The 27,384-nt window shown below is 43.5% G+C and overlaps 1 protein-coding gene and 1 long non-coding RNA gene across 9 annotated transcripts in view; both read right to left on the bottom strand.

The window, feature by feature from the left end:
• The window catches only part of Kirrel3 (kirre like nephrin family adhesion molecule 3), a 539,837-nt gene that overhangs the window by 481,368 nt on the left and 31,085 nt on the right, over positions 1 to 27,384 (bottom strand).
• The window catches only part of LOC120094326 (uncharacterized), a 42,842-nt gene that overhangs the window by 13,888 nt on the left and 1,570 nt on the right, over positions 1 to 27,384 (bottom strand). The window contains exon 2 of the long non-coding RNA XR_005488640.2: positions 1 to 27,384. This exon is cut by the window's left edge and continues 13,888 nt beyond it. This is a non-coding gene — a long non-coding RNA (uncharacterized LOC120094326).

Below are 27,384 nucleotides of genomic sequence, written 5' to 3'. Positions count from 1 at the left end.
CATTATTAGTTGGAGATCCTGCTTCATTCTGGAGATAAGGTTAAGAAATAAAACACCAATTCTAAGCAGAATTAGGTGCAAGGAAAGCAGTTTGGACACAGAACGAGCGAGAGGAGAAGAAAAAGAAACTCCAGGTGAAGATCTGAGGCCAGTGGCTACTGGGATAGGGGTTTCAGTGTGAGAAGGGAGTACTTGGTACCAGGTCCAGGGTGTAGACTAGATGGTAGTGCTGGGAGATTAAAGACAGCCTTGGTAGTTTGTACTTACATTGTCACAGGACCTGTGTGAGTTAGGCTTATGGTTATACTTATAGGAGAGTGGTACAAAACTATCCCAAGGGATGGGAAGGATGTTAATTACAATGTGCTGTCTCTTCACAAGAAGCCACCTCTCTCTCTGAGATGGGCAGCAATATCGTTCATCTCTATTGGACCCAAATGAGTTGTTCAACCTTTAAGAGCTTAATTGGTTTTTCCTTCTGGGCTCCCTGCCCCTCCCTCCCAACAATGACTGAATACTCTTTTACAAAACTGATAGAAGAGACTTTCAGAGGATCATGAGTTTCTACTCTGAGAAGATAGTTCTCTGTGCCTTTCAAGGTCGGCCTGGTGCACTCAGCAGTGACCTTATTCTCCCAGGTTTCCTAGCAAAGGGCCTCTCCTGATCACAGTAGAAGCTCCGTTCCCTTCAAGAGGCAGCCTCCTCTGTTGAGCTGTTAGGCATATCTTCCTTTGTGAAAAGACAAGTAGTGTACTGGGCTTGAAGGGGCATGTTGGTACCTCTATACAGTCTAGGTCTGTGTCTCTCTTGTCCCTTCAGTATCTCTGTTCAGACTCAAACTTGCCCTGCCACCCTTCCAGATGGTGCAGTCTCTCTACATGCGATGGATTCAGCATTTCTAATTTACAAGAAACTTGGATTTCAGCAAATCTTATGAGTGAAGACGATGCTCATGGCTACATTGCCATCGTGTGCTCTTGAGAGGTGAGTTTCCCTTCCCAGGGTCAACAGTGGCAGTGTGAATAGTTATAAAGTCATCGAAGGGTCCAGGTGAGAAATTATTAAGCAGGACTCTGAAGATGGGAAATCTGATCAGGCTCGTGAGGCATCAACTTTTTGACTTCTCGATACCTTTGCTGCGTTGGTCAACCTCCAACTCCTTGAGGCTCGATGCTTTCTCACCATGAATCTGCAAGTGACAAACTCTTAGCGTCTCCAATAGTCCTCTAATGCCTGGCTTCAAGGTCATGATGCAGCCCGAATTCTGGCAGATCAGAATCCCCGGCAGATCTACGTCTTGCCTCCTAGAACAGTGTGGAATGTATGGCTAACTAGAGTTCCCCCATCAAAAGCAACCTAACACATTTAACACTGAGGGCATGTACTGTTTAAATCCTTTCTCTTAGATTAGAAAAAACAATAGTTGTTTCTTTTTCCTTTTATTTCAGCAGGGTTCCAGATAATAAAAAGATTTATAATTAAGCCAGTAGATTTACTTTTTTCTATGCCATCCTAGATTATGAAAAAAGTATAATTATATGCAATTAAAAAATGAACAGTATTTCTTACCCAAGTGAAGCTTTAAAAGTCATTATGAATCCATTAGCTCAGCAGACCTTACAAGTGGCCTTCACCATTCTGGACCTCATTTAAATTTACAGACGAGAGAAGGAACTTTTCCTTATTTCTACATAGGGTATATATGTGAATATACACATGTACTAATTACAATATGAACTTTGAATGTTGTCTTCTACACTCCAAGCAAGTGCCCATTCCTGTGACATTCTAAGATATGCTCTTGGTACTGAACTCGTCATATTCACGTCAATCCTGTGACTTTGGATGGATTATTTTCAGTGCCTGCCACCTGCCACCATCTTAGCTTGTCTCTAATCTCTTTGCCCTTGTAAGGTAGTGACTGAGTTACTCAGTGCTAAATGCACTAGGGGAGGCCTTTATGGTCATAAACGTTCGAATTCTGGTGCCTTCATCTCCTCCTGTTGCTTCAGCTCCAGGTGTTCCAGTGAATTCACATATGGCTGTGTTAGCGAGAGGCTGCCTTTGCCTTGCGGTTAGCTGCCTCATTTATCTAAATAACTACCTAGCTTGATGGAAGTCTGATCTTCTTGCTATCAGGATCAATTGATCTAAATAATCTAACACTGTTCATGATTCTATCTCAATTGAGCCTTCATGTATGACAAGAAGTTGTAATTACTGAACGTTTCATCTGCATGAAAATAATGAATCTTGTGCACATGTCCCTTCCTTCCTGTCCCTTGGCGCTGCAGTCATCCTCAGAATATTCTTTGGCAATGGTGCAAAGCAAGCAAGCAAATGGATCCCCCCAGAAGAGCTTTTACTTGACTGGTCAGGTGACTTTCTTCTTTGCTTGATAACATCAAAACCTGTGGGAATGGCTGTAATTCTGACCAATATCAGAATCATCTGGGAAGCAACTAAAATACTGTATAAATGGAGTCAGAAATTCTGGAAGCATAGTTTTAAGAAGTATGCATTTAAATTATCCCTCTAGGTCCAGGTGCGGTAACTTATGCTTGTAATCCCAGCACTGTGGGTAGGGGTGGGGAGAAAAGAGGTGGAAATCATCCTCTACCTAATTCAAGGCTTGTCTGGAGCAGCCTGGACTACAGAATGAGACCCAGTCAGCCTGGCATGGAGCATTCAGTGGCATTGATACCACTCTATCCGGACCATGGGCTATTGGGAGGAAATCAGAGAAGAATCATTTCCCCTCTGTCACTCTGTCTTAGAACTCAGGCAAAAGCATGGGTCAGCAAAGCTCTCAGGAATAGAACAAGATACTTCCAACCCTTACAGTCTTCTCTGAAGTAGCTCACCCCAAGTCAGGTGATGTAACCAGAAAAGGAGGACTGCTTCCCAGGTTCTTATCTCTGTTACTATAGGTATCATAATTCAATAGATCCGAAACTTCTTTCTTGATTAATTTCCAGCTTTTTGATATTCTACTTCCCATACACAGTTCATTCATTCATTGGAAGTCATCAACAAATTCCTCAAAAACTAAAATAGTCCAGTTCTCCAAAGTGAAATTCAAAGAGGTGGTGGTAAGTGGGTGAAGGGGAAAAGAGAGAACAATTCAGGAGAGCAGAACTTTACTGCCAGCTTTACAACAATCCTGTGGCATGGCCTTGAAGAAGTACTGCTGTTTTCTGGGCTAACAAAGGTTTGATTGGATCATACCTAGGCTCTCCTCTTGGTCAAATAATTCTAGAAAACAGTGCATTCCTATGATGTCTGGTTCAAGTTTTCCTATTGAGAAATATGTTTAGTGACTGTGGGTCACTAAAGAGCTTTGTAACTGTGATCAATTTATTCATTTCTCAGTCTTGATTTTTCACTTAAATTGGAATAATAGCATTCTGAAGCACATACTGGCTAAGGATTAAGTAAGAAATGCATTCTGTATTTCTAGCATCATGTCTGGCACATGATAAACAGGCACATTTAGCATGATGTCATCATTATCATCATCATCATCAACAACAACAACAACAACAACAACGACAACAACATTTCTTCTGTCCCAAGGCCCAATTCTCACTAGCCACATGTCTCAAAACAAACACAGCAACCTGGCAGCAAAAAATTAGGTAATCATCCCAACCCCAGATTCAGAAAACCTGGGTTCCTTTTGTGAAAGCCCCACCCACTGGCCTGACCTGTTGTCTAAGCTGGAGAAGGTCACTCAGGTGCAATGGAATGGCATTTATTGCGGGTGCCACTGTGTTGAAGGATGTACTATTTTAAGAAATGAAATCCTTGAGTATGAGGGGATCTCAGAGGTCTGAATGCCCTGCACCTCCTGTCTGGCACTCTCTCAGCACTTTTCCTTTAGAGTCTCCTCTGAATCTATGGCTTACAGAAGATGCCTTTCCACATTTTGGGCAAATGTTCTATGAAATTTTGTTTTATTTTTCTGAGTACCTTAAAGCTGTGTTGTTTGTGAACTCCTTACCATGTCTACAAGGCTTGGTTCATTAACATGCAGGCAGGAAAGGAAGGCAGGATCTCCAATTTGTCATGTTAAGGAAGCAGTGCAGCGTGGAGAGTAGCATTGGAAGATCATACTCAGAAACCTCCACCCCTACCACTGTAGAACAAGTCTCCAGGACCAGACTCTGCCCTTGAACTCTGGCTAGCAGAGATCTCAGTGATAAACACTCTCATTGGAGTGAGAGGACACAGTGGTCTGGTGGCCCACTCTGTGGGTTCTTGGAATTGTTTTCTGAAGCTTCTGGGCTTTTAGCAGCTTCTCTGGTCTAACATTCATCTTCATTCATTCTTATTAACTGGCTTATAGTTAAAACTGTTGGGGGTGGGGATTGGACTGGGCTCTCTCTACCTACCTACAATGTGATGCCCTTATATCCAATGATGTCCAACAATAGCCCCCATTGGCACTGTAGAAACAGAATATCTTAGACATGGCTGACTCTGCCTATGAGAAGCATTCAGGCATACTTACATCATACAATTGGAGTGCCAGTGAAGGACAGACATGCTCAGGGCAAGATTAAGTCAGTAGGGACAGATATAAATGGATAGTAATGCATTCATATCAAGCCCATCATGGAGTTTGTCATCTGGACAGGAGAACAGGGGAAAGGGCAGCACTGCAAGGTCACTGGGCTCAGAATGACAGATGCAAGTGTCAAGGGCAGGCACATGATCTAAGGAGAACATTAAAAGATGATCTCTGCAAGTGATGGAAGGTCACATGTGCTCCCCATGTCCCCTTATTTTCAATATTGTCCAATTTGAATAAATTAGAACAAAGTAAGGGAGCGGCTAGTCTCAGTGTCTGGGACTCCCTGTTACTTGATTCAAGAGGTGGGGTCTTAATGAGATTTCAGGAGCACAGCTTGGAACTTTATCCCGGGCTCACTGTGAAGAAAGCAGTCCTCAAGGTTGGCCAGATGGAGGCGAGAGGATAAGGATGGGTTCTGGGCTGCTGGCACTCTTTGGGCTTCCCAGGCCTTTAGCTATGAACGGTCTGTTTTTTCCATCCCAGTAGCCAACTCAAGACAAGGCATGCAGTCCAAGCTGAGATCCACACTGGGCTCTGCATCCTGTAGCTCTTTCCCAATACCTGCATACTTCCTAATACCTGCATACTTGGGGAGTCACAGCAGCCTCCCATGGCTCCTCTCTCAGTCTAGGCTACAGCTGAGTTTAGTGAATTGAATTCCCTCTTCCATGGCTCCTGGGGCTGCTAATTCATAGTTGCATTAGCTTTCATTTGGATAACAGCATGGGGGATTGTCAGATATTGGCTCTGACCAAATTTAATCTGCAGGCTGTGCTCTGCCCTCTTTCCACTTGCCTTTTATTCAAGACCCTAATGAAGAGATTTATCGGATTGGTTTACTCGAGTCCTATCTGGAATGAATCGCTCCTGTGCCTTACCCGTCTACCTCTCTGCTGTCCACTCCAATCAAGAGCCGCGGCCTCCCGCAACTCTCTCAGTTCTGAAACAAATTAAATCTCACTGACAGACTCTATCTGCCTTGAGTTCTCCATTATGCTTCACTTTGGGGTTGCTTCGGCAATGACAAAACTGCTTTGGCATGTGCATAGATTTTCAGACTGTATTCTTGCCCCTACCTCCGTCACCAAACCTCTGCTGTCAACTGTGATTCTTGCAATGGCAAAACCATCACCGTCCTTCTCAGGTGTCCTGGCATCTGTGCTGGATGCTCAGCTGCCTATCAGCAACATTCACCACAAGTGAACTCCTGAGGACTTTGTCATAGATGATTAGGAAGTACCACCATCTACCAGGCTGAGGATGGTCTGGAAGCTTCTCCCCTCACCCTCTTTCCCAGTTCCCACTCACTTCCTTTCAAAGATGCCATTCTCCCTCCCACATTCTCCACAAGGCCCCTTGAAGAATGTGGCCTGGAGTAGTTAAGTACCGTTTTAATCTGCCCTTGCAATTTAGCAAATCTTTAAAGATGTCCCTCTAGGCTGTGAGCAAACAGATCTCAGGTTTCCCCGGTGCCTTCAGGAAATGCTGCTAACCCACCCCTACCCTAATTGCCTCTTAGTCCCAAGAGATATTCTCTCTTTCACACAGGTATCTGTGCTTAAACCTTCAGGTTTCGTTGGCCTGGATGAAAAAGACAAAGGGAAACATTCCAGATAGGCTACCATCTTGATTTGACGTCGGCACATTGATGAGCATACTCTGCAGTCTAAGCCTCTGTCAAGAATTGCTTTGTTATCTATCACTTTGTTGGTATTAATAGCTGCGATGGCATGCCTATATTCATCATCTGTGGCCTGTTAAGGTCCCTTTAGTTATTCCTTCACCAGTTTATTTATCCATTTATCAAATATTCAACATGAGTCAAGCCCTCTCTAGTAAAAGCTGCTGAATGGAGGCCTTGACTGGGCAGGATGCAGGTCTCCAGGCATCTTCCTTACTTCACAGTTTTGTTTTTGTCCTTTTCCAGTATTATTCTGTCCTGTTGCTTACACACACACACACACACACACACACACACACACACACACACACTTTTTTCACCAACCTATTACAGAAACACCATTCCCCTTCGGCCGACCATTATGGAACCCATAGTCAGCAGGGACCCACCATTTAAGCAGAGCCACTATTGTCCTTCCCTAATATATGGCCCCCATTCGAGTTCTGCCTGTCACTGCCAAGAGTCCTTTCTGCAACCTATGTCATTAATTACTTCCCTTTGAAAGTGATTGCTGGGAAATTCAGGTAGTCACAAACTGTGACCATAACTGCTGGGGTTTCCAAGTTGAAACATAGAATTCAAGAATAGGTATTTTAACCCCATATTACTAATTTATACATGATCATAAAAGGGTTAATGGGTTATGTTCACATAATCTATAGCTATAGTAAGACATTCAATAAGTACTCTTTCCTATACTAGAATTCTGTGAATTAATTGATTAATTTATTTGACATAATATGAGAACATGTTTTGTGTCAGTCAATATGATAAGAGGTCATGAAATATGTCTCAATATCTTTGACAGCAAGGACATAGATAATAAGATTAAATGGCTATAGTAACTGGGTGCCTGGATATTATTATAATAATAAAGGTAATAAGAATAACTGCTAGTATTAAGCTTGTACTGATTATATATCAGTCAATACATGGGATGTTCTACATGAGGTTTTTCCAATTCACTACCACAACCTGACCATGTAAGGTGAATGCCACCACACACACACACACACACACACACACACACACACACACACACACACGTCAGTCAATTAATATTTCATGTTAACTAGAGTAAGGTGGGTACTAAGTAGTTGACATAGCAACTTGTGTACTGAACCTCCAGGTATAGAGCAGTTAAATAACCTCTGAGCCATATTGCTAGCAAATGGTAGAAAGAACCAGAAAGCAGTCTGCCAGGCACTAGAGCCCAATCCCATCTGCCAATTCTCAGACACACCACAGCTTGGTTTCAAGATCCATGGTTTTCATGCCAGCCAGAGCCTGTGTTTCTAAATCAATAGCTCATTCACTCCTCAAGTCCCTCTCCACTCAGCTTCTCCCACTTGTGGCCAACCTTCCCCATGGAGGTCCTTTTCCCTTTGAAATGTGCATTTTGTATTCCCTGTGCTTGCTGGTTCTCATTTTTGATGGTCATCTCAACACAGCTATTTTCTTCTTGTCTTCCACTTTTGTGCTCTCCTTCACCTCTCCTATAACTCTGCCAAATATCTGTGAATTGGTTAAACTCAAGGACTCTTGAGATGAGCAAACTGTGAACTAGTAGGGGCTGGGAGATTGCCCACGGAGTAAAGTGCTTGCAGTTTAAGCACAAGGAGCTGAGTTTGGATCTCCAGCACCCATGTGAAAAAGCCTGCATGGCAGCACACATCTGCAGAGCTAGTCCTGGGGCTGGGTCGGAGATAGGCAGATCTCTAGAGATCTCTGGCCATCGGGTCCAGCCAATCAGCAGAACTCCAGGTTCAGTGAGAGACTTTTTCTGAATAGATAGGGAATGATTGAGTATGATACTGAATGTCAAACTGTGAAACTTGGGTTTCACAAGCACAATAACACACATATTTGTATACCTGTACACACAGAGACAGACATAGACACACACGCATGTGCTACATGAATACATATATACCGCAAACTCACACAATAACAACAAAACCAACGGACTCCTTTGTGCCTAATACCACATGGTATAGATCCCGAAATGGAAGTAGAGACGATTCCAGACCGATTCTCACGGAAGTTGGAAATGTCAATATCTTGACAGGTTCTAAAACTCTCCAGCTCCTTCTGACCTTAAAATCACATCTGATTTCTCAAGGCAGTCATAAGGAGAAGCCTGGATTGTAACGAGCTGAATTACATGTGTGCACATAACTGACACACGCAGCTTCCAGGTAGAGAGTCCTGGATCTGACTCCGACACTTCATGTGGGAGACCCTGTGACCAGGAGCCAGCAGTGGAGGCTGGGTCTCAGCAGCCGTTAAAGGCCAGACAGGATCAGAGAAGGATCACACTGTTTGCATGTACCCGGGAAATTGGGAATGCTAATGTTTCAGAGTATAAGCACCACCCAACCCAGGAGGCAGTCCCACCCTGGTCACTCGCCAGGCCAGTCTGACCTCTACATGGCTTTTCCCAGTCTACATGGGAAACTCCCAGAAGTTGTGTGCCTATTTCTGTAGTCAGTCCTGAGGCCGTGAGGCCAGCATGGACAGTGAACCAGTCCTCATATACCATTACTCCAAAGCTTTGATGTTATTTGATCAAACATGGCGTCGGGTTCCTTGGGAGTCAGCCCAGATATCCCAAGTGCTGCTTGGTTGTCCCCAAATTTCAACACAGCTCATTATTTCATAAGAGGTGTTAAATATGAATTGCTCATTAAAACACATATTATTGGATGCTTAACTACCGTGTAATTGATTTTCTATCCACTTCCTAGTGGTTAAACCTCAATAAATGCTTTTTGTAATCAACTTACAGTACAATACCTACCACACTTGATATCTTTTTCCTATGATTTAATAAGAAACCAATTCTATATTATTGAAATTACACTTGATAGTAAAAAATTGTCAAGATTCAAGATCAGAACAAAGTAAAAGCTCTCTTACTGTATGAACTCATCCTCCTTTATGGAGGGAGATTAGTGCAAGTGAGAACCCCAGAGTTCTCAGTCCTGCTCCAATCAGAGACAGGGTCCAGGAAAGTTTAGCATGAGCCTGAATGTTAGAGGAAAGTAGAGTGCAGATAGCGTGGAGAGATCCTGGCTCATAGTACGCCATGCTAAGAGGTGGGCTATATCTGCTCGAGGGCTGAGTCAAGAAGACAGCCCTGCAGGACTCAGGTTTCTCAAGACATGGGAAACTTAAGCAGAAAAATGCATTTGATAGAAAGACACATTTGACTAACCAGTGGGATTCAGTTTTCTTCCTCCAGGCTTTTCCTATGCTTCTGTTCCTTCTCCCCTAAACCCCCAAAGCTCCCACCTTCTCTGACAGTCTGCCTTGCCTAGATGGGGAGGAAAGGTGATTGGCCTGGGCCAACATATTAGCTTAACAGCATTGAGGCAGAGGGAAGAGAAATTCAGGAAGCTTCTTGGAAGAGGTGTCAGAAGGGAGATATCATCAAAATCTCTGAAGGGTTCACTCCCAAGTGCTCCAAGCACACACATACATACTCCACCAAGCACCCAGGACTGAGTAAAGGATCTATGAAATAATACATGGAAGGTTTTCAGAAGCCTGCCTGGCATACAGCTAAAATTGTTAGCTATTCTTTGTTCTCTATATTGACCTTCATCATTCGCCAACAGGTTTTCAACCTATTAAACGATCCTCTACTAGTGCACACATGGAGGGATAGTCTACATTTATCGATCCATGTTCATTCATTCATTTATTCTTTTAAACAAATTCCTAGACATGAATCAGCTGGACCCATAGTGATTTTTTTTTGGTTAGTTCTAGATACAAAGTTTAGTGTTCCACAGTGTTACCTGGGCACCATGACTTAGAATTCTTTGTGGAGTGGTGAGTTTTCTAAAGAGGAAGCTAGCAAGACAATACAGAATGACCTTTATTGGCTTTATTGGATAACGTTCCTCATAACTCTTAAATGTTAGTATTCTGATTCTTCTGGAGCGCTGACGTGGTGATGTACTTCCCATGGAGTGACAGGTGAGTATAGGTCATCAGACAGGGAGCACCACAGGATGCTCAGGATGCTCAGAGATCAAAGACTGAGCATCTCCCCATTCAGCCTCTGACAAAAGAGAGAGACTGCTGTACCGGAGCTGTTGTCAGGCAAACAGGGATCCTCTTCTAAAAGGGCATTTTCTTCTGCTTGGTGAGTGGGAAGCCTGCTGTATCTAGGACATATTCCAAAAATAAAATTCGGTGGCCACCAAGTGACTCAACGTAGCAGCCTTCATTCTCCAAGAGAGGAAGGTTGCTAAGAATGGCAGGAACCACCCACAGATGGTCTGGGTACCAGTTGCATCAACAGATGCATACACAACAGAGTCCCATCCTTTAGAGCAACCAGCCAAGCTCACATCGAGTTCTCCACTGTGTACATTCAAAGCAAAATAAAGAATCCAAGAAAATCTGCATGACAGTGTGTTTGGGGTCCAAGATAGATCAGGCAACAGGCCCAAGAGGAATGTAAGGCATCTGGCCACAACTCCCATCCTGAGCCTTAGATTATTTGTCAGCTTTAAAACATTAAAGGGTGTGTAACGCCCATAAGGACCACACTGATCTCCATTGTTTACATTGCTTGGCGGCTAAGGTCTTTTAGAATCTGGCCCCGTTTAGTCACCCAATTTCATGACTCATAAATGGTCCAGATCAGGCAAGGCTTGCCTCCTCACTATGATCTACTCATCACTCATTCTTGTTTCTGCCTTAAGGCCCTTACTCATGCTTGGTGTATTTCAAGACATTTTCATGTTCCTCCTACACATAGACGATAGAGCCTTCTGCGAGCCACAGCTGGAGACACTGGCCAACCAGTCTCCTACTCTGTGCCACCATGCCACACACACTTTCTCCTCTCCCTCCCTTTGCCCAACCCTCCCTTCTTCTCTCCCTTCTTTCCTCCCTCCCTTCTCCCTCTTCCTTAACATCTCACCTTATAGAAGGAAGGTTGGTTGGGGAACCATATCTGTCTCCCTCGCTCCCTTTTCCCATCATATCTTAGAGAATGAAGATTGAGTGGGAAACCGTGAGTCTTGCCTGCATGCTTATCTTAGGAATTCTAGCATGCTATGATGTTCTATCAATCTCATTTGTATTCAAAACTCAGACTTTTTTTTTTTACCTAAAATGTGACAAAAGAGATTGAAAGTCAGGCCTCCTTAGGATCAAAGATTGACCTTCCCAAAAGAGGGGAAATTGCCAATATTAGACCTGCTAGAAAAAAAAGATTCATGGGCCAGGAGTCCAGAGAATTTTCTCAAGGAGAAAATTCGAAGATGCATACCTAGGTCAGAAAAAAAGATTTCTTGGTGTTGGTAACAGTGAGAAATGTTCACAAGTTTTGAATCAAATTAAATTGGCAAAATTCCCTTTGTCCTTTATTAGTTAGTTTTCTACCATTGTAACAAAATACTTGTAATAACCAACTTATGAGGAGAAGAGTTTTATATTGGTTCATGCTTTAGAAGGTCCAGCCTATGGTAGGGTGAACACATTGCTTTTAAGCTTCTGAGGAAGGTGCTGGGCAGTATAGCAGGAAGGTATGGCAGAGTAAGACTGCCTACCAAGTCACCCAGAAGTCAAAACAGTGATTGGGGAAGGAGCTCTGATGTACATAATCCCTGTCAAAGGTCTGCTTCCAATGACCCTTTCCTAAAACCTCCTGCTCAAAGATTCTACCACATGCCAATAAAACTATCTTGGAGACTGACCCTTTAACACGTGGCTATTTGAGGGAGGTTCAAGATCCAAATGTTAGCATCTCTCTGGGAGCAGCTGGCTGGCTGCCTACCACGGCTATGAAACACCCACGGTAAGGTTCATCTTGGAGGAGAGGAATCACACATACCCTTTACTTTCAGTCAAAACAGGAGAGAGCTGCTGAGACTGAAAGCAAAGGTGGGCATCAAGAGGGATGCTCTGGGTGTTCAGTAATGGATTTTCATATTTCTGCATTTTCTCTAATGAGAACATAAGCTGCAGAGGGGCAGAAAGCATGTTTTACATTTTCCAGTTTATTGCCCGTAGCATCTGACTCACTACACACAGTAGATGCACAATGGTGTCTTACAGAGTACTGTGAGTGGCGAGCCTCTCAGAAGCCATGGAGCCAGCTGCTGCTGGAAGTTGGATGGAGGTCCGTTTAGGAATGAGACGGGACATTAGAACAGGATGTCGTCAGGTGAGGGAGACTAGGATTTGAGGCTGAGGCCCCATGCGAAACTTGTGCTTGTGTCCCCTTCCTTACAGAATGACTAAGTGCCTTCTATGGTCAGGCATTCTGACTGAAACAGCAGCTCAGTCATCGGCAGATGGGACATTGGCGTCAATGCAGCCAGTAGGAGAAGCAAATCTCCTAGCCACACATATTCTGGTTCAGTCGCTCCTGCATTGAGCCATGGGGACTGGTTGAAGTTCCTTGGACATTCGTGCCTACGCTGCTGCAGTCTTGAAGAATGAGCTTACCCAGAAGAAAGAAGCGGTTGACAAAGGAAAGGGAAGGGAATGAAGAAATTATGGTTTAAACTCGGCCAACCACGAGCAAAATGTAGCTAGAACAAATTCATGTTTACTTATCTTATATATCCTGGCAGAGGTCAGGGGAAGTAAAGGAAATATGAGGATTTAAAAATAAATTGAGGGTTTTGTTTATGACTTATTTCATCTGTGAGTATGTGTTTACAAGTGTGTGTATTTTTCTCTGTGTGCAACTCTGTATGCTGTGGACGCCCAAGGTTAACACTGGCTGTCTTTCTCTGTCAGTTTCTGCCTTATATATTGAGAGAGAGTCTCTAACTGAACCTCGAGCTTACTGTTTCAGCTAGACTCCCCGGCTAGCAAGCTCCAGGGATCTCCCTTTCACTGCCTCCCAGAACTGGATACACTACTACCCCCATTACCCCAAGTTTTAATGTAAGTGCTGAGAATCAAACTTAAGCCCTCAGGCTGGAGGATAAAGCATTTTACTGACCGAGTCGTTTTCTCAACCCTGTGTTCATGACTGAAATATGTTGGCAATAAAATCTAAAGAAGATGAAAGGTGCAAGTGTAAACAGGTCACTATGAAAGGACAATTATAAGGGTAGGCCAGATATAAGAGAGAGAGAGAGAGAGAGAGAGAGAGAGAGAGAGAGAGAGAGAGAGAGCAGAGAGCACAACTATAATGGTGAAATATAAAGGACTGATTGACGCCAGCAAATAATCAAATTGACCTCCAATTCTTCACAAGAGTAATTCTTACACGCTTAAACCACAGAATAGTAAACAAGATATTGTGTGTGTGTTGTGTGTGTGTGTGTGTGTGTGTGTGTGTGTGTGTGAGAGAGAGAGAGAGAGAGAGAGAGAGAGAGAGAGAGAGAGAGATTCCTGCTTCTCCAAGGTCTCTCAAATGGCTTTTCTGATATACTGTTTTTATATAAATTCTGCAGCGACTTTCCCCTGGTGTTATTAGATGTTTGGGTTTCTCCGCCTGCCACAGGCTTATTTATGCTATCTTGATTTAGATCTCTTCTCTTCCCTTTCCTTCTTTGCTGGAGCTGTTTCCACAGCATACTCTGCTGAGCAGCACGGCAACAAGACACAGGCCTGCCACAATGAGGGTGCTGTGGGGTGTTGTAGGAATTTTCTGTAAGCATGGAAGGATATGGAGTGGGTAATGACCAACAGTCACCATTGGAGAGGAATTTAAGGCCGTTCCCATTTGGCCTGAAAAAGGAATAAATAAGTAAAGCCTGGTTTGGATTTGACATTTTTATTTTATAGTCACATTAGAGTTGAGTTCAGACTGATTTCGTGCTATTATTGTTGAGTATCACTTCAGTGGAGAATTTATTGATTTACTTAATATTCATCGCTGATAACATGAGAGATCGGTAAATTACGAATTGTCTGGGGGCTCTGAGATGTTTAATTATGCCCTGCCTTTGTAGATGGCTGCCTCCCATTCCGTGTCCTTCTTATATATGGGCTGGGAATGACATGGAGTTCATAGCCCTGCTTGTCCACATCCTGGGCCTCAAGCCTTATACATAGCATGGCTTGATTGACAGTGTTGTCTTCCAACCCAGACAGAGCCCTTAAAGGCGGTCTCATAGAACCTGGTAGGTAGTTTATCTTAACACTCATTGTAGATTGAGGGTCAACCATGGCAGACCCCACTCCTGTAGATGCCCTGGCACCCAGAGGATTCCCCTTGTTCTGTCCACTTTGGTGACATATCTTTCTCTCCTGGAGTACTCAGTGACTATCACAGAGGGAGCAACTCTTAGGCCACTGAAGCGAAAAGAAGCATGAACAAAAATGGTTTATGTAAGGTAAAACTCGGCCTCCATCTTGCTTGTATCATTGGCACACCTAAGCATTGCCTGATAGTTTAACACAGCTAAAGCTGAGAGATTGGTAAAAATACCAGGATCTGGGCCTCTCCCGTGTTAGCTTAGCTTGAGGACATATATGACTATCTGAAGTGGATTTCTGTGTCTTTTGCACACAGTCTTCCTTTTGCAGTTGACTTAAAGCACGAATCGGGGGGGAAGAGGCCAGCAGGGTGATGTGATAATGGAGGGGATAGAAAAGTGAAAAGCAAGTTGCTTTAACCCCTAAAGAAAGCATTGCTCTAGCAGATAGCAATGGCGTTGAAAGCAATTGACAGAAAGCTGGCTTAATCCTTGTTCTGGAGATACTTACAGCCGCCTGCAGTTTTTAATTAATACACTGGACTCCCTGACAAGGAGGAGGAGGCTGGAACGCATTAACAGATTGACTTTGCAGAGTCAGAGAAGGCTCTGGAGGAAGTGCCCTGGATGCCTGTGGGCTCAGTGTCTGCACTGGCCCTTCCTCTTCAGTACCGGGAAGTCCTAGGGGAGACTCATCTGGTCCCCAGTGAGAAGGCAAGTCACCCCAGAGTTTGGGTAGGATAATATCTGGGTACAATAACATTCCCTGACACATCTAATTTCACCTCACTCCCAATCATTGCTTCTTTACATCATTCATTCCCCAGTCAATATATCAGCAGCTCTTAGGCACCCGTAGCAGATTGGCTCTAGGACTCCCAAAATGCTTACCTCTCATATGACATCTGAGTGTTCATTTATAGCTTACAAAACCCCTCAGACACACTTAGAATTATGGTTAGGTTACCGATAGTACCTAAGACAAACTGAATCCTAGTGAAGTCATTACATTATGTTATTTATGGGATAATGACCAAGAGGAAAACATCCATACGTATTCATAAGATAGAACTGTTTCCTTGGAAACATTTTCCAGCCATGATTGGATGAGTAGAGCCATGGTTGAATGTAGAACACAAAGCTAAGAAGGGCTGGGTGTATTGATTCGCTGCTCTGCCCAGTGACTAAATGAACTTGATTTAACCTATAACCCTGAGTTAGTTGCTTAAATAGGGGTAAAGACAAAGGTGATATGCATTCCCAGAATGCTTTGCTTTCTTGAGAGGATCCATCAGGTCTGCTCTTCTGAACCACAGTGCCGAGCTTCAGTGCTGCGGGCTATAAGATGATACCTGTTCTGATTAGTAGGAGCTACGGAAATATCATTCTCAAATATTTTGAGTGTTGCTGTGGAAGTATGAACTGAGTAGCTGCCCAAGGGAATGCAAATGGGAAATACCTTATGAAAAAAGGGCCAAGGAGCTCTGGGACCATACTGCCACCAGAAATTCATATCGAAGGCCAGCTGCTGCACACCGAGGCTCGCCCTCTGTTTTCAGGGGCTAAGTATAGCCCCAGTTGTGAGTATCCTCATCCCTCCAGGCTTACTCTTCTCTACATTCTGCTGTAGTCACTTGTCCATCTTGTTCACTCACTCATTCATTTGCTCACTCGATCCATATGTGCACTTGTTAAAAGCAAGGTATGGAATGGTCCATGGGGACACGAGCTCATCCTCCCTCCATCTCTCTCTGACTGCTGGACCATCCCAGAGATTGACTGCAATCCCCTCCCTCACTGCCCCTTCCAGAGGTGGCAGGATCTTTCTCTTTCAGTTAGAGAATCTGATGTCAGAGTCATCCGTCTGACAAAGTCTCTGCTCATCTGAAACTCCCTGTCTCCTCATATCTTCATCAGCCCATTTCCACATGTCTAAGCATTTTAATGGCATATGGTTCCAGGGGGGAAATCTCCAAATGAGAGAAAATTAGCAACTGTGCTTATTGGGCTAAAGAAAACGACTGGAGGGGAAGTTTTCTTTAAAAATACTCACAAGAAGCAGCAGCCCAAGGAGATGTGACTGCAATAAAAATGATGATTTTTGTTCGGGACCAGAGTGGGGGTGGATTATCAACTGCATTTTCTTTCCCCTGGAATGCGTCACAGTCATTAATTTGTTTAATTTATTTTTTGCCTCTTCCCTGGCGAAGCAGCCCAATCCACTGTCGGCCTACCCATCAGAACAAATTACACTTTGGAAATATCCAAGTGCTTCAATTTTCCATTAAATATAATAAGAAATCACAAAGCATTGTTCTGGTCCAATGACCTCTCACCAAGGATCTACAAGCACTTTTTACAACTGCTGCCAGGCACTTCTAGTTGTCACCCTCTAGGTGACACAAAGACAGAAAAACAGGCCCAGGACCAGCATTCAGTGCTGTAAGAATTTGTACTCATATGCCTGTCTCACAGGTTTGTTCTTGACATGAACAGACAATACTTGTGATGTCAGTGTCTGCTTCTTGGTGGTGCTAGGGGCTAAACCTAGGGCTTTGTGCATCAAGCAAGCATTCTACCTAACGCTTTTTCTAGCCCACACAATCTTCATACAATGAATCAGAATCACCCTTCTGTGGGATGTCCCTACAGAGCTTTAGTTGAAACTTTTTTGTGCCTAGGGCACATGTCAAACGAACACTGACTAATGGATTCACAGAGCTCTGCCTCATGAAGGCAGAGTGAGGACCAAAGTTCCTCATGCTTATTGTGGAGCTGGGCAGCTCATCTTTCTTCTTCCTGCAATGGTCCTGCTGCTTAGAATCACCCATGGCTTGGGTTGTGAAAACTGCTCGCCACTGTGTATCCATCTGTTTTAAGGAACATTGCTAATCGATGATTCCATCCCATCTTCAGGATGTTATCTTACTTATACAATTTGCAAATTGAAATGTTCAGAGGTTGCACATGTGGTTTTAAATCAGAGATCATGAAATATTAATATATATATTTATTTATTTTTCCAAAAAGGTTGCCAAGGGAAGGTGAGAACTCAGAGTGAGCCTATCTGATGCTTAGAATACTGGAGAATAGACCCTCTAGCTTGTGATTTCCCAGCCTAAAGAGGAGCTCAGGCAAAAAAATGCCCAGCCCATTGACAATTTCATAAGTTATTGGATGAAGGAAGTCTCTAAGAGACAGAAAACCCTCTTGGCTCTGGTGTGAGCAGGAGACTTCTGGCTGAGTACTACGGACTTTTGTCAGGACAGGAAGGTAGCCAAACTACCTTGAGCTATCTGTGTCCATGAGATCATGTAAGTAAAGAACTGGCTATCTTTGGATCAATGTTTGGAGACCTGGGTTTGGTTTCAACTATTACTGCTTTCCCGAAAAACATCTCATAGAATTTCAGATTCATTCTTTGTTCAATGGGCAGTGTCGTGTATCCCTGGGGCTGCTCTCCTACTCAGCAGCAGTAGTGTTCATTTGTGGGTGACTTTGCAGTGTCTAATGTAAATGAAGACTGGGGACCTTCTACTGTTACCCAAGTCTGGCAGCTTTTTGTGATCCAATGGGATTTGACATTGCGCTTTTGTTGGTGCGCCTCAAAGGCCAGCTGGCAGGAAACAGTGTGTTGAGAACATGGTGCCAGGCACTCAGTAAATGCTAACTCACTCCTTCTAGTGGCTGTGATTTCAGATTAAAACAACAAGAACAAGAACAAGAACAAGAACAAGAACAACAACAACAACAACAACAACAACAACAACAAAGTAATAATGAGGCCTGCCAGCCGGCATGGAAAGGCAGATGATACCCAGAGGCCTACCTGTCTCTCACGGAGTAGGTAGGCAGGTACCACTATGATGAACAAGCATGTGGTGTGGAGATGGGAGAGAAAGAGAAGTAGAAGCGCTTGCAAACTGTGAAGAGAGGTGGAATTGGAGATGTGAGGGTATGAGGAACAGTGTGATGTGAGAAGTTTAGACTGCCACCTAAGATCATGGTGATATCCCAGTTCATGCTGTCACAGAGGGCCATGTGTGGATCTGTGGCCCTGTAGCAATGGGGTCTGTGTCTATGTTCATGACACATGTTACTACCAAAGGTCATGCAGATGTCTCTAGTCTGGGATGCAGCCTGGGACTATGTTGATGTCCTAGGGTTGCACGGAAATGATCTTGCCACTCATTCTCACTGGGGTAGTACAGGAGAGCTGACCCTCACGGCATAAGCTTGGGAGAGCCGTTCCTCACACCCTTGCCAGCTGTAGTGGGCAGGAGAGCTGGCCCTGTCCCTTGCCTAGGTAAAGGAGGAGAGCTGGCCCTAGCTGCACAGGGGCAGGAAAGCTGGTGTGCTGACCACTTGGCTACCACCCAGGCTCAGATTCAAGGCTTTGAGTTGGCCTAACCAAACATTGACCCTATCTATGAACTGTTGGATCTTGTGAAGGGGCTGGTCCTGCAGAGCCAAAGCTGCTGATCTCCACGACACACGACAACAGGAAATCCAAGAATAGTCCCAGGGAGGATTCAGTATTGGTGCTATAGTAGAAACTAGAGGCCTTGAACCAGACCAATGATTCACTGCAATGAACCTTTGCAAGTAAAGATGTTTGGGCAATGGGTATATTCTATGGCACACTGTGACACACAGTACCTTACACATCAAGACAGTTTCTATTTTTAGTTTTTGTTTTCTTTTGTGGGAGGGTTGCAAGGACGGAGGATAGATATGGAGGGATGGGGAGATAAGTGGAATTGGGGTACATGATGTGAAATTCACCAAGAATCAATGAAAAGTTAAAAATATGAAATCAAGAGACAGCTGGGAATATGATTAAGAAAGAATAGCTGTGTGATAGTGAACATTGATCAAATGTGAAGAAAGCTGGGAGTACTGGCATATTCCTAGGGGAAGGAAGCCAGATCCTAAATGAGTTTCTGTGGCCTGGCTCTCCACTGAGATAGCATCCATCTGACTTCATATGAGCATCTGTAGGATTCTCTTCTACTTCCTATCTCCTGATTCAGTGGATCCTTCTCCCCTGGCCTTATAAGTGACTGCATTTAACAAGGGCACATAGACAAGTTTCCTGAGACTGTGGCCATAATCAGCACTTACCCATCTTTATTCCTACTGGAAAGGCGTGTCAACTCTCTCACCCAGTTTGTAAGTGGACTTGCCTAACTTTTTCATCAAACTTGATGGTATAAGACAGTTCACCTGTGAACACACCCACAGTGCCTCCTGTAGGGGCTCTCTCATAGCTGATCTGACTCATCATGTTAAAACACATAGACAACAGCACACAAACGTAAAAACCCTCTCTAGGAAAGGGTGTATATGATGGTTTAGATGGTTATCCACACAAGTGAGACCTTTCTTCTATTGTTTACTTGTTGTTAATTGCCTTCTGCATATCTTCTTTATCCTCTGCCAGTGCTTTCTTTTATGTGTGGACTCGAATGGGCCATAGATATCTAGACAGACTTTCATTGGTATCTCAGTGAAGCTATTTCTGGATGAGATTGACCGTTTGAATCAGTAGACTGGAGGAGATCACCTTCCCAGTGTGGACGAGATAAATCCAAACAGGTGAAGGCTTGAGTGGGAGACTCAGCCCTTTCCCTCAGTCCTTCCTTGCCCTCAGTCAGCAGGAAGAATGAACTAGAGGTTTTCATTGGCTGTAAATATCAGTTCTTTTGAGGGTTCAACTTAAGGCTTAGAGCTGATGGTGCAGTTAGTTCTCTTGACTTTAGTGTCTGTCTATGCAGGGTTTTGGTACTTTAGCCTCTATGAGCACTTATAAGCCAATTCTTTACAATAAATCTCTAACTTTTATCTATCATCTATCTGTCTGTCTGTCTGTCTGTCTGTCTGTCTGTGTGTGCCGTCTGTGTACCTATCATCTATCTACCCATCTACTGATATACTTGCCAATCTATCTTATATACCTTGCTGTCTTAGACACACACACATACACACACACACACACACACACACACACACAGAGAGAGAGAGAGAGAGAGATACATAGACACACACATATACACACATACAAGGGGGGCAGGCGCACGCACAAATACACACACACACACACACACACACATACACACACACACAGCAGGTTCCATTTATCTGAACATTCCTAATGAATATACTTCTAAAAGGTATTTTGTCTTTTTTTGTGGTTTTCTCTTAAAATACTTCTCTTCGCTCTTCACATCGCACTTGAGTAATGCCATTGGCCACCATGACTCTAGCAGCCAGCCATTCTTGTCTTCCTGATTGTGAGCCTTTTTATCCGACAGTCAAGGCATCCCTTTACCCTTCCAACAATCACTCTAACTTCACAAAATCCTAAACTTTATCATTAGTTCCAGATCACTCCAGAGATGCCAATCTCATAGTCAACCATTGTCTTACTATCTCTCCTGTGGGTATCTCAGAAATCTTTCTCATTCTTCTTGTCTGAAGAAGACAATGACTTCATCAATACCCAGCTGCTTTTTGTCCCCTGGCAAAAAGTGTTGGGTCATACCTCTTGCTATTTCTAAACTTTCTAGAATTCTGAAGTTCTATCACAGGTGACATTGCCACTGCCACTGCCACTGCCACCACTTGGGACTTCTCTCAAATCTATACCTTTCCTACTACTATATCCACTCTCATAGCCTTAAACCATTCTTGACTTCCTACTATCAAGAGAGTTAACCACTCAGGTTGGCAGAGGCCTGCTTTTTGAAGCCAGTTTCTATATTTATTCTGCATGGGATTGACCAGGGGCCATTCTTCAACCCCCAACTTTCTGGCTGTGAGGTTAGCAAATAACTAATTCTTAATGAATAGATGATTTCTGAAAGAATGAATGGATGAATGAATGATGTTGCTTGGAAGTCTTTGGTGCCACTAAGGAGGCAGAGCCTATAAGAAAACCTTAGCTGGACTCAGAAGAGAAACAGAAAGAGAATTTAACTTGTTTTTTTAGAAGTAAATAAAAGGCAAATTCTCCTTGATTAAAACTGAAGTGAGTAAAACAGAAACAAACAAGTCTCTACAAAACAGGGTAGCTAACATCTAACGGCCCCCTGTAGGCCAGGGTGAACTGTTAAAAGAAGTTTCTGTCAGTTTGTTTGTCTGTTTTTGCTCTTTTTTTGCTTGTTGTCTTCAGAAATCCAGCCAAGGACTAAGGCGAGCCTAGTCTTTTAAAGGAGTCCTGTGGGTATATTTAAGTTCCTCACTGTCAGATCACTCATTGCTTGGGATCTCAAGGCTTTGGGTCAAAGGACCAGAACAGAACGAAACTCCTGAAGCCCAATTAATCTAAGTCATCAAGATGAATTTGATTGGAATAGTAGTTCCAGGCAGCTAGCTGCCAACAGTCCTGAGCTGGAACTGCTGAGCTGGCTGTGGGATGGAAAGGGTACAGCCCACAGTGCCTTACAAAATGTGCACAGAAAGCTGACTGTGAGGCCAAAGTTCAGACAGAGTGGCCCCAACTCAAGTGTCACTCTAGAACTAACCCCTTTCTTTTCATCTTACCAGTGTATGGGTTTTTTTTTCCCCAAACTGTTTGGAAATATCTAAGCAAATGAAAAATAGGTTTTTATGGCTTGGGTTGCTGATAGTGTTGATAAAATAATAGGAAGTTGTTGGAGAGAGTCAGCCTTCTAACAGTTTCCTGAAATAAATAAAGTGCCAGCATTCTCTTTACCATCCATCACCCAACAGAAGCGTGTGCGTGCACACACACACACACACACACACACACACACACACACACACACCATCTTTGAGAGTTTGGATACACTGCTGCTTGCAAATGGACCCATTAAAAGCAGATAAATCAATGGGAAATGCATAAAAAGTCTCATTTATCATAAAGGCATGCTGGACAGCGTTTTGAGTTTTACATACATTTATTCTAGAAATCTGTTTATCTGTGCAACAAGCAAAATGTTTTGTGATGAACCATTCTTTCTACTAGAATCTATATGGAGGGCAATTAAATTCAAACCCCAAAGACAAAACATGATGAACACAGCAGCTGTGCTATTGATTTGGCATTTCCCAATTGTCCTTGTCCCTTTTCTTCCCCATATGTGCCCTGGTGTGGGTAGTTCCCACTATTGGGTACAAGTTTCTTATGCCTTCAAACTATACGACTTCCCGGACTGGCCTCTGGTAGCCATAATAGATGTGTTTCCTGTAATATGTTTGCAGATGGTTGGAAATGACTCCCACGGGCCATTTCCTAAATCTGCCCTTGTGCATATGAAAATAGCCTATGCATAACATTTTACATGTGTAGAGATATAGAAAAATAAAGATACCACTTAACTGTGTACACCTAATGGAGAGGGTTCACTTAGTACTGGGAGCCTGACTATGCCTCTTTAGATTCTCAACTCTTAGCAAGTTTGTTGGACTCTGATAGGATTCTAGAGAGAAAAGAATTTCACTTGTACACAGAGAAAACGATGCACTTCAAAATCAGAGAGACAGTAGTTTTTCAATAACCATTCAATCAACAGATGATTGTCGAGGGATAGAATCTTCCTTTAAGCCAGAAGAACCATTTGACATTTGTGGTTTGGAGCCATGCGTGGTGTAGCTATGAGGAACATTACTGATGATCCCAGGATTCAGTGATTAGGGTTCAATGTCCTATTTCTACAAACACAAAGTTGGGCAGTACACCTTTCTTGACTCTGTCCAATTTGACAGCTATTAGCAGTTTACCTACTTGGCATTTTATGATATGGTAAGTAGAAAACATGCCTTCAAGAAAGCCACTTCCTGAGGGGAAAAGGATAAGAACATAGGGAGCAGAGTTTTCTTAGAAACACCATGATAGTCTCACTTCAGCAGTTCTATACCAATGCCTAGGGATACACTCTTCACCCCTGAGGACCTACCAACAGCTGTGTCATAACTCCTGTAAATAAGGATTTATTAGAACGGAGTTAAGTAGCAGACTCAGTATCAGGCTGTACAGATGAGGAAGACCTTGAGATTTGGTGGAAATGTTGACTTTTTATCAAGGTCAACACAGATTTATTGACTCAAAAAATAAATATTGATGCTCAGGAGGTCAATATTTGCCCCAAGGCAAAGATATCTTCACCGTGACCCCCCCACACACACACACACTGAAATCTGTATACAGTAGGCTCGATTCCAAAATGAATTAGCCATGACACAGATTAAGATACCATTTTGTTAGACTGTCTAGGGCATTGGAGAGCAATAGTAATATAAGCCCTTCATGTTCAAAGTCCTTTCCAACCCTCATTAAAATGTATCACCCTCTGCCAGATGTGAAAAAAGTGTTGCTCTCCCCACTCAACATCTGGATTCTAGGAGTTGAGAAAAGGTGAATAATTTTGCCCAGGCCACAGGAATGACAGCATAGACCATAAATGTGCTTCAGGGTGGGTCTCACTGCAGGTAGCAGAGATCTAGCAGGAGACTGTCTTCATTAAATTCCCTGGCAAAATGATAAACACACTTGATTAAGATGCTTTAATTTAGTTAATTTATTTCCCAATGTCAACAAACCTACTTGGGCCGGTCAACTATATTGATTATTCAGGGGGATGATTTGAGTGTTCACACATCATAAATTTTACTTTTGAATATTAGCACTCAACCCTTAAGTGGCAGCACATCGATGGCTAGGTCAAAGTCACTGGGAGGAAACAGTTCCAGGTCCATTGTTCTGCTTGAACAATGGTTACTGGATTCTAATACTCGGTCATTCCTTGTCTTTCACCGTGGGGTCCTGGAGTGCTGAGACTTAGAACCATTTTGAAATAAAAGCACTGAAGTCATCCACTGCTGGATGCATCGCTACAATTATGCTTCCTTCCGGTCTCCCCAAGTTTCCGTTATCTTTGCTATTGGAGAGGACCAAGCCCTGGGCCATCAAAGCATCAGCAGGCTCAATGATCTTATTTCCTTTTGACTTCAGAATACATTATTTCCCCATGTATCATGCTGGTCTAATTATGTTTTTTTTTCTCTCTGGATATTCAATATTAGGAAATAATGAGCAATTCCAGAGAAACGGCAAATGATAGGGGGAAGGGAGGAAGAATTGGGTGGATTCTGGGTATCAAGGCAGGAGCCGAGATGTATAGTGTATGAAATTCGCACACTAGTCTTGAGTGGATAGGGCTCACCTTTCAGAATTTGAGAATTTTCAAAACCATTGCAATAGACCTTAAATTTGACGTAGGGATAATCTTAATAGCATGACTAGCCTGTTTGCTTTCAAAGGAAACAATTTGACTTGGAGGGACATAATCGCAGAGCCAATGCCAGGACCTGAAAAGGGGATTTAGGAGTCCTGGCCCACTCTACTCTGGTAGGACCTTGTTTCATCCTACAGTAGGATTTGGAGCTTGCACTGGTTGCCAAGGGAAGCAAGTGAAGCCCACGCCACTTGAAGTGCTTAGACAAGGGTAATCTGACTGACAGCATGGTAACAGCCAAATGAACCTGTTCCCAGGGTTTAATATTTAATAATATAAAATGAAAAGACTGGGAAGCAGGCTGGAGACGAAAGATCCATATCAAGTCAGGATTTCTGTGACTGTCAGAGCGGTGTGTGTCTCCTGGGGACCTGAGAGTAAGCGAGTCGCTCTTCTGCAGAAATTGTTATCTTGGGTGTATTGATTGTATGTGCAACACTCAGCCGTCAGCTTCGCCTGCCTGTCTTTATTTTTTATTGTCCACACTGTGGGAATCTCCCAAATTGTCATAAACCTCTTGGCTTCACACTTGAGGCTGAGTTCCTGTGGAGCAGGGGTCAGACCCAAGGGTTCACCTAATAGGTGAGCTCTGTCTCTCCTTAATAGCAACCCAAAGGCTTTAGGACACACTGGTGCCGTGGGGCTGCTCTCCCTGGCTCTGGAACATCTGAGTCTAGAGACAAACCTCAAATCTTTCCCTTTTTCTGTCTTTCTGACATGCTGTCCGATTTGCTCTGAGGCAGGTTACATAGCTATGTGTGCCTCAGCTTTCTCATCGGTAAAATGGGTTCATACATATGTTAGAGAACTGTGGGGGAAGATTGAGATAACCCACAGGAAGTGATCAACTTATGTTCTGGATAGAAGAGTCTTCAGGAAGTGATAGCTGTGATTAGTAATGAATGATGAGCATCAAAATCTAATTAGTTAGGGACAGAGTCTGTCTTGAAACCTCAGAATTCTAGAGCTAAAAGATTATTGGGAAGTTATCTTCTCCATCACCTGCCTTCCCAGACAACTAACTTCTTTACTTTTTCATAAAAATACTATTTTATTGTATTAGTTTTATACACATAGGTGTCTTGCCTGCCTATAGATATGTTTCCACAGGTGTACCTGGTACCCAAAGAAGCCAGAAGAGGGCATGGAGATCTCCTAGAACTGGAGTTCCAGATGGTTGTAAGCCACCATGTGGAGCTGGGAACCAAATCCAGGCCCTCATGAAGTGCAGTCAGTGCTCCTAACTGATCAGCCATCTGTTTAGCCCCTAAACTTTTTTATTTATAAGTAATAAAAATAAATAATAGTAATAATTTGTATTTTTGGATAGAATGTGAAATTTGGATGCAGTAAAAAAGGCTAGAAAAGAAGTTCTGAAATGTGAGCCTGGATTTTATAGAAGTGAACAGTAGCAGAGTAGCTTGGAGACCCCATGTTCCTGGAGGGAAGGCTGAGCCCCTCATCCAGCCTTGTCTTTTGTGTCTGTAGCATATTTCCTCTGCCTTAGCTTTCCCTCTGCAGCGTGCCTTTGCACTGTGCTCTTTGGCCATGTGCAAAGGTAGTTCTGCCCGCTTGTCCAGGGAGTTAGAGAGGACTGTGCTTCCAAGGTCAAAGTTGCCAGGCTGCCTTCCAGGAACCAGAGCGGCCTTGCACGTCAGGGGCCATCTTGCAACAATAACCATAACAAAACTGCGCCTTCCAAACGTCCTTTTCTGAGCTTGAAAAATCCTCCACATCTCTTTTGATCTTCATGGGAGCCCTGTGAAACGTCATCCTGGGACTTGTCACATCCGTGTGGACGATGAGGAGACAAACAGGGGAAAAAAAAGCCAGTACCCAGAGCTAGGGTTATGAACTCGGAATGAGAAAATGTCTACTTACACCCATGCATATTTCACAGCAAATAAAAATGACAGGGGTTCTCCTCTGGAGGTGACTTAGCCCCTTGAGGCATTTTTGTGTGTCATAACTAAGGAGGGAGAGGGTACTAGTGACAAGTAATGGAAGAGACCACGTAGGCCACCTCTCCCCCACTTTTCATGAAATTATCCAGCCGTGTCAACAGTGCTTTGGCTGGGAAAGTCCTATGGCACTCCTAGGTTAAGAAGGTATATAAGAGAATCAGGTCACAAACCTGCCGCCCCAGTCTCATTTTCCTACTTACGCTCCTAACCCAGCCCATTACCCCCAAAGACACTTCCTAGGCATCTGCAAGGACTTCGCATACTCTGAAGAAAGTTAGTGGCCACATCTAGAGCCGTGGAATCTTTTGTAAAGCCGCTGGTAAAGTTATTTTCGTTTTTTAAATTAGTTTGGGAGTTTGTGCTCCTCTTTACATAATTACAAGCTGACAAACACGCTTCTGTATTTTTTTTTAATTAACAGATATTTGTATTCGAGTTCTCCAAATTACATACCGCAGCTTGCACATTACAGGACAGCTGCCATACTCCAGATGTGGGCAATAACCGGAGCAGGGTAATGGCAAACACGAAAGGGAGAGAGCGGGAAGGAGCAGAAGAAGGAGAAGTTCATGTGTCTGGATGGAGATGGGCAATTTCGGTCGATGGGTTCGGGTTGTTTACAGAGATGAGAACCTTCGATTCTCCCAAATTTTCTTCCCAGTTTGAACATGTGGGAGGAAGGCGCCCGGGTCATTCGCTGCTGCCATCAAAGGCTCACCAGCGC

This window comes from Rattus norvegicus, chromosome 8 (genome assembly GCF_036323735.1).
Source record: "Rattus norvegicus strain BN/NHsdMcwi chromosome 8, GRCr8, whole genome shotgun sequence".
Taxonomy (NCBI): Eukaryota; Metazoa; Chordata; class Mammalia; order Rodentia; family Muridae; genus Rattus; species Rattus norvegicus.
The sequence above is the reverse complement of the archived record's forward strand: the minus strand, read 5'-3'. Positions and strand labels throughout refer to the sequence as shown.